Here is a 6,309-nt window from a genome sequence, read left to right as displayed (position 1 = left end):
GTGCTCCTGAAGTGCCAGCTGTTACCAGCCTTAGCTTTGCGGCTGCAGAAAGGATTAAGCGAGAGGCTTTCAGAAGCTCGTGGGGAACCCAGCACAGGGGCTCAGTGAGCACTGCCCTCGCTGCCCTTTCTCCGCCATGGCCACCATTCTTCCTACCCCGGGCTCTGCACAGGAAACACACATAAACGCACTGTACATGTTTTATTTGGACCCCCTTACCCACCAGGAGGCTCCTTTGCCAAGTTAAACAGTAGCTCTGCTCTCTGTCTATTCAAGGTCACATGAAGAATTTCCTGGCATTTTCCAGGGCCTCTGTCTCTAATTCATTTAAGGAGCCACCTTTGAAATCTCAGGCTTGGCACTGGCTTAATGACACGAACGGAGCCTGCTCTGGTGAGCAGCCTGCGGTCACTGTTCCTCTGACCTCCACCCCTGTTTTCCAACTTCGGTTCTTTGAAGAGAACCAATAATTTTGCAACAGCTGCACGCCGCTTGGTCTGGTCTCTCTCTCATTATTTTCTTTAACTTTTTCGCATTTAAAACTTAAATAACATTTATTCAAAAGGGAAACAGGCTCATCACCATTAGTGGAAAGCCAACAGCACCTGCCATAAATAGAAGCTACCCATGAAAAGAAATGCTATGAAAATAAAGCAATATTATTGAATTCTACAGGAATTCAATAATTCCTGCAGAATCCAAGAGACTCCAGCGAGAGGCCTGTTTGATTTCCATTTAGAAGGGAGATTTGGAAAGGTGTCCACATTTCAGGGAGGTGTTAAAGATCTGCTAGTGCCAAAGTGAGTTTCTTTTGGTGTAATAAGAAGTATTGAAAGAGAGTTTAAAGAGGAAAGACTCTCTAACGGCATGACTCAGTGTTTTTATTTCCTTTCCTGTTCACCTTCTAGAACTTTCTCCTGTCTGCCAGGGGCATAGGGGCCTTTTTATGTGATTCAGTGTTTTATGGAGAAAAGCTAAGGAAGGAACAGCCTCCCCTCTGCCTCTCACCTATTAGGGCATTTTAGGAAGATTCTAGAGAAACAGTCTCTGATGATGTCCAGGCCCTAAAAAATCCTTCTCTGAGGTTTTCCCAAACAGGTGACGGCAGCACCTGGGTGTTTCCTCGCCTCCTGATGGAGCAGAAGTAAAACCCACCCAAGGGTGGCCTCAGAACGGTCCGCTGCTGATCTCCACAAGGAGCAACGCGTGGGGCTCGTCACATGTCCACAAAGAAACACGTTTCCTGGGTGGATCGAACCAGGCAGGTGGCTGTGCTCGCGCTGAAAAGGAAAGGAGCGGCCTGGAGCCGAGGAAGAAGCGACCCCACGACACACCAACGTCAAGCTCTGCTCCTCAATCAGCAGGAGTTCCCTCCTCAGAGAGCCTGGGAGGAGCCACAGAGCGTGACCCCCAAACAACGCCCGCTCGCAGGGTTTCTCCCCGCCGCCCCTTCTGCTTCCAACCCACGCCTCCAGCCCTGGCTGCAGGGCTGTCCTCCCCCGAGCCCCCTGCTTCTGACGAGCCGGCCCCCTGGCACACAGTGGGCATGGAGGACGCCCTGAATGAAAGGACATGCCTTATGCCGGGCCGCCTCTGCAGCTCATTCAACATACTTCTTTATTTATTTATTTATTTGTTCACAAATAAGATTTTTTATTCATCACCATTAAATGTCTGAATTTTAAACAGATTCTTGGACTGGGGCCTCATATCCATCAGCTCGTTCAACCTTAGCACCTGTCTCCTCCCCAGCAGCTTTTCCAGAACTGCTACCTTCACCATGAAGCTCCATGAGTTCCCCAATCCAAAGTTGGGCTTCTTCAGCATCTTGACTTTTCCAACAAAGACATCATGGCGCGGATAGACTGGCAGCCTTTTCTATGTCTTTTCCAATGCTGTTTGGAGTCAATTTATTGGCCATGTCTTTCAAGTCATTTGTCTGCACCTCTCGGGTCAGGATTTCCATCATCTTCTTCGGGATTTGGTGGACCTGTTGATGCCGAGCATAAGAGGTCTTCCGAATCCGATTCTTGCGTTTTTAAGTAAAACCAACACAGCATAGACGAAGCAAATCGCCATCGGTAGTCTTGACGTCAACGTGAGCTTCAATCATGGTCTGCCATTTTTTGACCATGGAGCACATTTAGTCACAGGTAAGATCCATGCCATGGAAACTGGTAGGGCAGTTTTTGCCCTGAACATCCTCAGTAATTAGCTTGAATTTTCTACATGCAACCTCATCATTCTGCATATCAGCGAGGCTCACTTCAAGAACACAACCCTTGAGACCATCACATGCGATTTTGGTTCCTTGAGTTCTCGTGACTAGTGCTTTCCCAATATTTCTTATATCGAACACAGCTGGTGCTTTCACATCACACCGACCTTTCTTAGAAAATGGATCAACCACTTTCTTCTTGGCTCCCTTTTTGCCGCCTTTGGTAAGGCATTTGTTCTTCCCACTGCCGTGGTGCTGCTCAGGGACCCAAAAGGGCAACATACTTCTTTTAAAAAATATTACGGAATTTATTGGGATTACATTGGTCATTAAAATGTCCATATTACCCAAAGCAATCTGTAGATTCAATGCAATTCCTATAAAAAATACCAATGGCATATTTCACTGAACTAGAACAAACATTCCCCCTAAATTATATGGAACCACAGAAGACTCCGAATAGCCTCAGCAATCTTGAGAAAGAAGAACAAAGTTTGGAGGTATCGTGCTACCTGATATCAAACTATACTACGAGGCCATAGTAATCAGAACAGTGTGGTACTGGCATAAAAACAGACATAGGTCAATGGAACAGAAGAGAGAGCCCAGAACAAAACCCACGTCTTTACAGTCAATTAATATTTGACAAAGGAGGCAAGAACATGCAATGGGGTAAAGACAGTTTCTTCAATAAATGGTGTTGGGAAAATTCAACATATTTCTTGAGTGTCAGGGACACATGGTGCTGGAAGGCTTCCTACCAGGCACTGGTGGGTGACCATTGTCCCGGTTTGCTGGGGACTCTCCTGGTGTTAGCACTGGAATTCTGTGCATGTCCCAGGAACCCCCCGCCCCACTCTGGCCACCAAGGCAAGTTGGGACCGTTGGTCACCCTACTCGGTTAGGCTCCAGATGCTCCGTCGCCATGGGACTTCCCAGCAGAGGGGGAGAGGGTGACATTAAACAAACCATCCCACAAAGAAGGGAGTAATTACAAACCAGGACAAGGGCCAATGAGGAGCCAGTCCTGTGAGTGTTGTGTCTGTGACGGGAAAAGGCATGGTCCTGGCCCTGGAGGAGGGACACAGCTTGCTAGGAGGAGGGACACAGCTTATTCGATAAAAATTGGAGAGTGCACAGAATTGGGAATCTGCCTCTCAATTCCCGGTTCCCACTGCACCGTTTATGTCAGTTGGGGTTTCAAGCATCAGAAACGCACCCTGGTGAAGTCAACAGATGCATATTGAAAGGGCACTAGGAGGAAAAGCCGACGGTCTGGGCCTTCCCGGGAGAGGAGAGGGGAGCCGACAACGCCAGACCGAAAGAGCCGGCCTTGTTGCGTTCCCAGTAGAAAAGCCCACACGAGCCATTCTCTGCCCTTGGGTTTCTCTGCCCAGTGTGCTAATCCCAGGAAGAAAGAATCTGATGGGCAAGCTTGGGTCTCATGCCAGCCCCTCGGCTAGGCTCGGGGGGGACCATGATTAGAAATTCCACCAAAATTGCCGCTGCGGGGCGCAGGGGCGGGGTGGTTGCTGATGGGGAAGGGAAGGGCCAGGGTGCTGGGCAGGTGGAGGCCTCAGCTGCCTGGTGTCACCTCTTCAACCAGCAGCCAGGCATTGCCTTCCCAGGGCCTCTTGCTCTGCGTCCCTGCCTTCAAAGTAGCTCTCTGCTTGCCTTCCGTCCCGAATATTCTGTTACCATGGACAGCCCCATGCTGACAGCTGCCTTCTCAGGCGCATGTGTCTTATCCAGCCACCAGGACTGTTATCGCCTTGGAGCATGTGCTGTGCCCTTAGGCAAGCTGGTACAGTGCCTGGCACAGAGGAGAAAGCCTTTAAGTGTTGCCGAGCGCTTTCTAGAGAGTTTTAAGGAGCACACAGCCATGAGGACCCCCGGCCCGCTGCCTTCCAGCCGAACTTGCCTTCTCCTGCGTCTCCAGCGCTCAGCCTGCCTCGCTTTCTTCCACGCCTGCTGCCTGTTTTACTAAGCTCATGACGCAGGGGTTCTCGACCAGGGCCGATTTTGTTCTCCAGGGGACGCTGGGTGGTGTCTAGAGAGTTTTCTGGTTGTCACACGGGAGAGGAAGCTGCTACCAGCATCTTGTGGTGGAGGCCAGAGATGTTGGTAAACATCCTATACTGCACAGGGCAGCCCCACAACAGAGAAGCCTCGGCTGGGCCTGAATCTCCCTCATGGCAAGGCCCACGTCTCTGCTCAAAAGTTCTCCCCTCCAGGAAGCCTTCCCTGACCAGCCAGCACCTTCGCGACCCCTACTGTATTTTCTTTGGGACATTTCACCGCCACCTAACATGACCATGCCTGTTTACCCAGCTGCTCATTTGGTGCCCTATGCGAGGGGGCTGTGGGCCTTGTTCTCTGCGGGCTGCCCGGCATGCAGAGCAGCACCTGGCAGATTGTGGGCTGCTCCATAAAAACACATCACACGAATGTTTAATAGAGGAGGGAGGCCTCAGTGCTCAAATAGCAGGCGTCAGATGCTCAGCTGTGAGGCCCAGCTCCTCTCGGGCGGCCCCTCTATGCATGTGTGTGTTTATTTCACAGCCAGCAGGCAGTCAGCCCCTCTGGCTGCTGACTGTGCGGCCTTTGGCAAATTTCTTCAGCCTCCCGGGACTCAGTTTCTGCATCTGTAAAGTGGGGCTATTATTATGAGCCCCTTCCTGGCAGCGATGTGGTGTGGATGAAACAAATTAATCGACAGGCACAAAGCACATAAGAAAATTCCTGACTCAGAAGAGCCTCAGTGAATGTCACCATCACCACCACCACCACCACCATCATCATCATCATCATCAGGATTTGGCTGGGGTAGGCAGTGACAATGACAGAATGGGCTCTGGGGTCCTATCAGGCGCTTAGAGGATTAAGACACTTGCGAGGCCAAAGCTGTCCCCATTCGGATTTGCCAGCTCCTGCTCCATCCCTGAAATAAACCAGCCGAGCCTTTACCCGTCTCCTGTTTTGATAAGGCGGCTAGTAGAGAGCATGGATTTCATGTGGCAGATGGTGCTGTCCCTGAATTATGACACCAAAGAAGGAAATGAAAGCGCTCCACTGCAGCAGATACGGCCAGGAGGGGTCGAGGGCAGGGGGGCAGAAGGAGGGCAAGCAGGTGTTTTATCAACCGGGCCATGGCTGTTCTTGACGGTAGCTGGAGCCCAAGAATAATATAACTTTATAGCCCCTCCATTTTATATAGGCGAATGCAGCATGGAAAGGGAAAGTGACCCCTAGGGCACAGGGCCGGTTAATAGTGCAGCGCCCACTCTCTTGATTCCTTAAACAGAATTGTTTTTGCTGCCCCGGGCCACGGCCACTGGGAGACTGTCCCAGCGCATCCTGACTTTAGGTTCTTCTGCTCAGCAGAGGACTCCCCAGGACATGCGTCCAGTGCCTCTTCTCAGCACTCCAGGGAGAGTATAAGCCAGAGCCCTGGAGCCATCCTGTCTGGGTCCCCATCCCAGTAACCAGGGCAAGTTTCTTACCCTCTTGGAACCTCAGTTTCCTTATCTGTAAAATGGGAATAACAACAGGCCCTACCTCACAGGGGCCCTGTGAGAATCTGATGAGTTGCCATCACAGAAAGTCTTTAGCCCTGGGCTTGGCACATAGCAAACGCTCAATAAAAATGTTAGTTCTTAATGAGGCTCCAGAATTGACTTTGGGGTCTGACAGTCCCTGGGCCGTGAGCCCTCAGAGGCCAGTCTGTCGTGCAGCCTTTGTTCTCGATGCCTTGATGACAACTGACACCTGCTGGGGGCTCGGTAAAAGGTGGTGGCTGATGACTGGCCCCCTTAGGGACACCCATTTCTCAGCGGGCACCAGGAAGCCCCAGGGAATTTGGCCAGCAATGCATGTGACCCTCTGTGACTAGTTTAGGCTGACTTCTCAATGGACAGAGCAAGCCTCCTGCGCACGGTGCACCAGCCTCCGCCGCGTGATGCGAGCTGCGTGCTGTCTTCCCGGCTCCTCTCCGCAGCCCAGCCCTCCCCCAACTGGGCTGTGGGTTATTTGCATTTAAATTGGTTTTCTCTCATTATAGAAATCTCTTAGGTCAGCTGGAGTTTCCATTT

The 6,309-nt window shown here is 51.1% G+C and overlaps 1 pseudogene across 1 annotated transcript; it reads right to left on the bottom strand.

The window, feature by feature from the left end:
• Positions 1-1,681: 1,681 nt before the first annotated feature.
• On the bottom strand, positions 1,682-5,177 carry LOC308555852 (small ribosomal subunit protein eS1 pseudogene; annotated as a pseudogene). Its single transcript has one exon. The product of its transcript is annotated as a small ribosomal subunit protein eS1 pseudogene (transcript).
• Between the last annotated feature and the right edge of the window lie 1,132 nt (positions 5,178-6,309).

This window comes from Miniopterus schreibersii, assembly GCF_964146895.1.
Source record: "Miniopterus schreibersii genome assembly, chromosome: 4".
NCBI lineage: Eukaryota > Metazoa > Chordata > Mammalia > Chiroptera > Miniopteridae > Miniopterus > Miniopterus schreibersii.
Note: the sequence above shows the minus strand (reverse complement) of the source record. Positions and strands in the feature narration are given on the sequence as shown.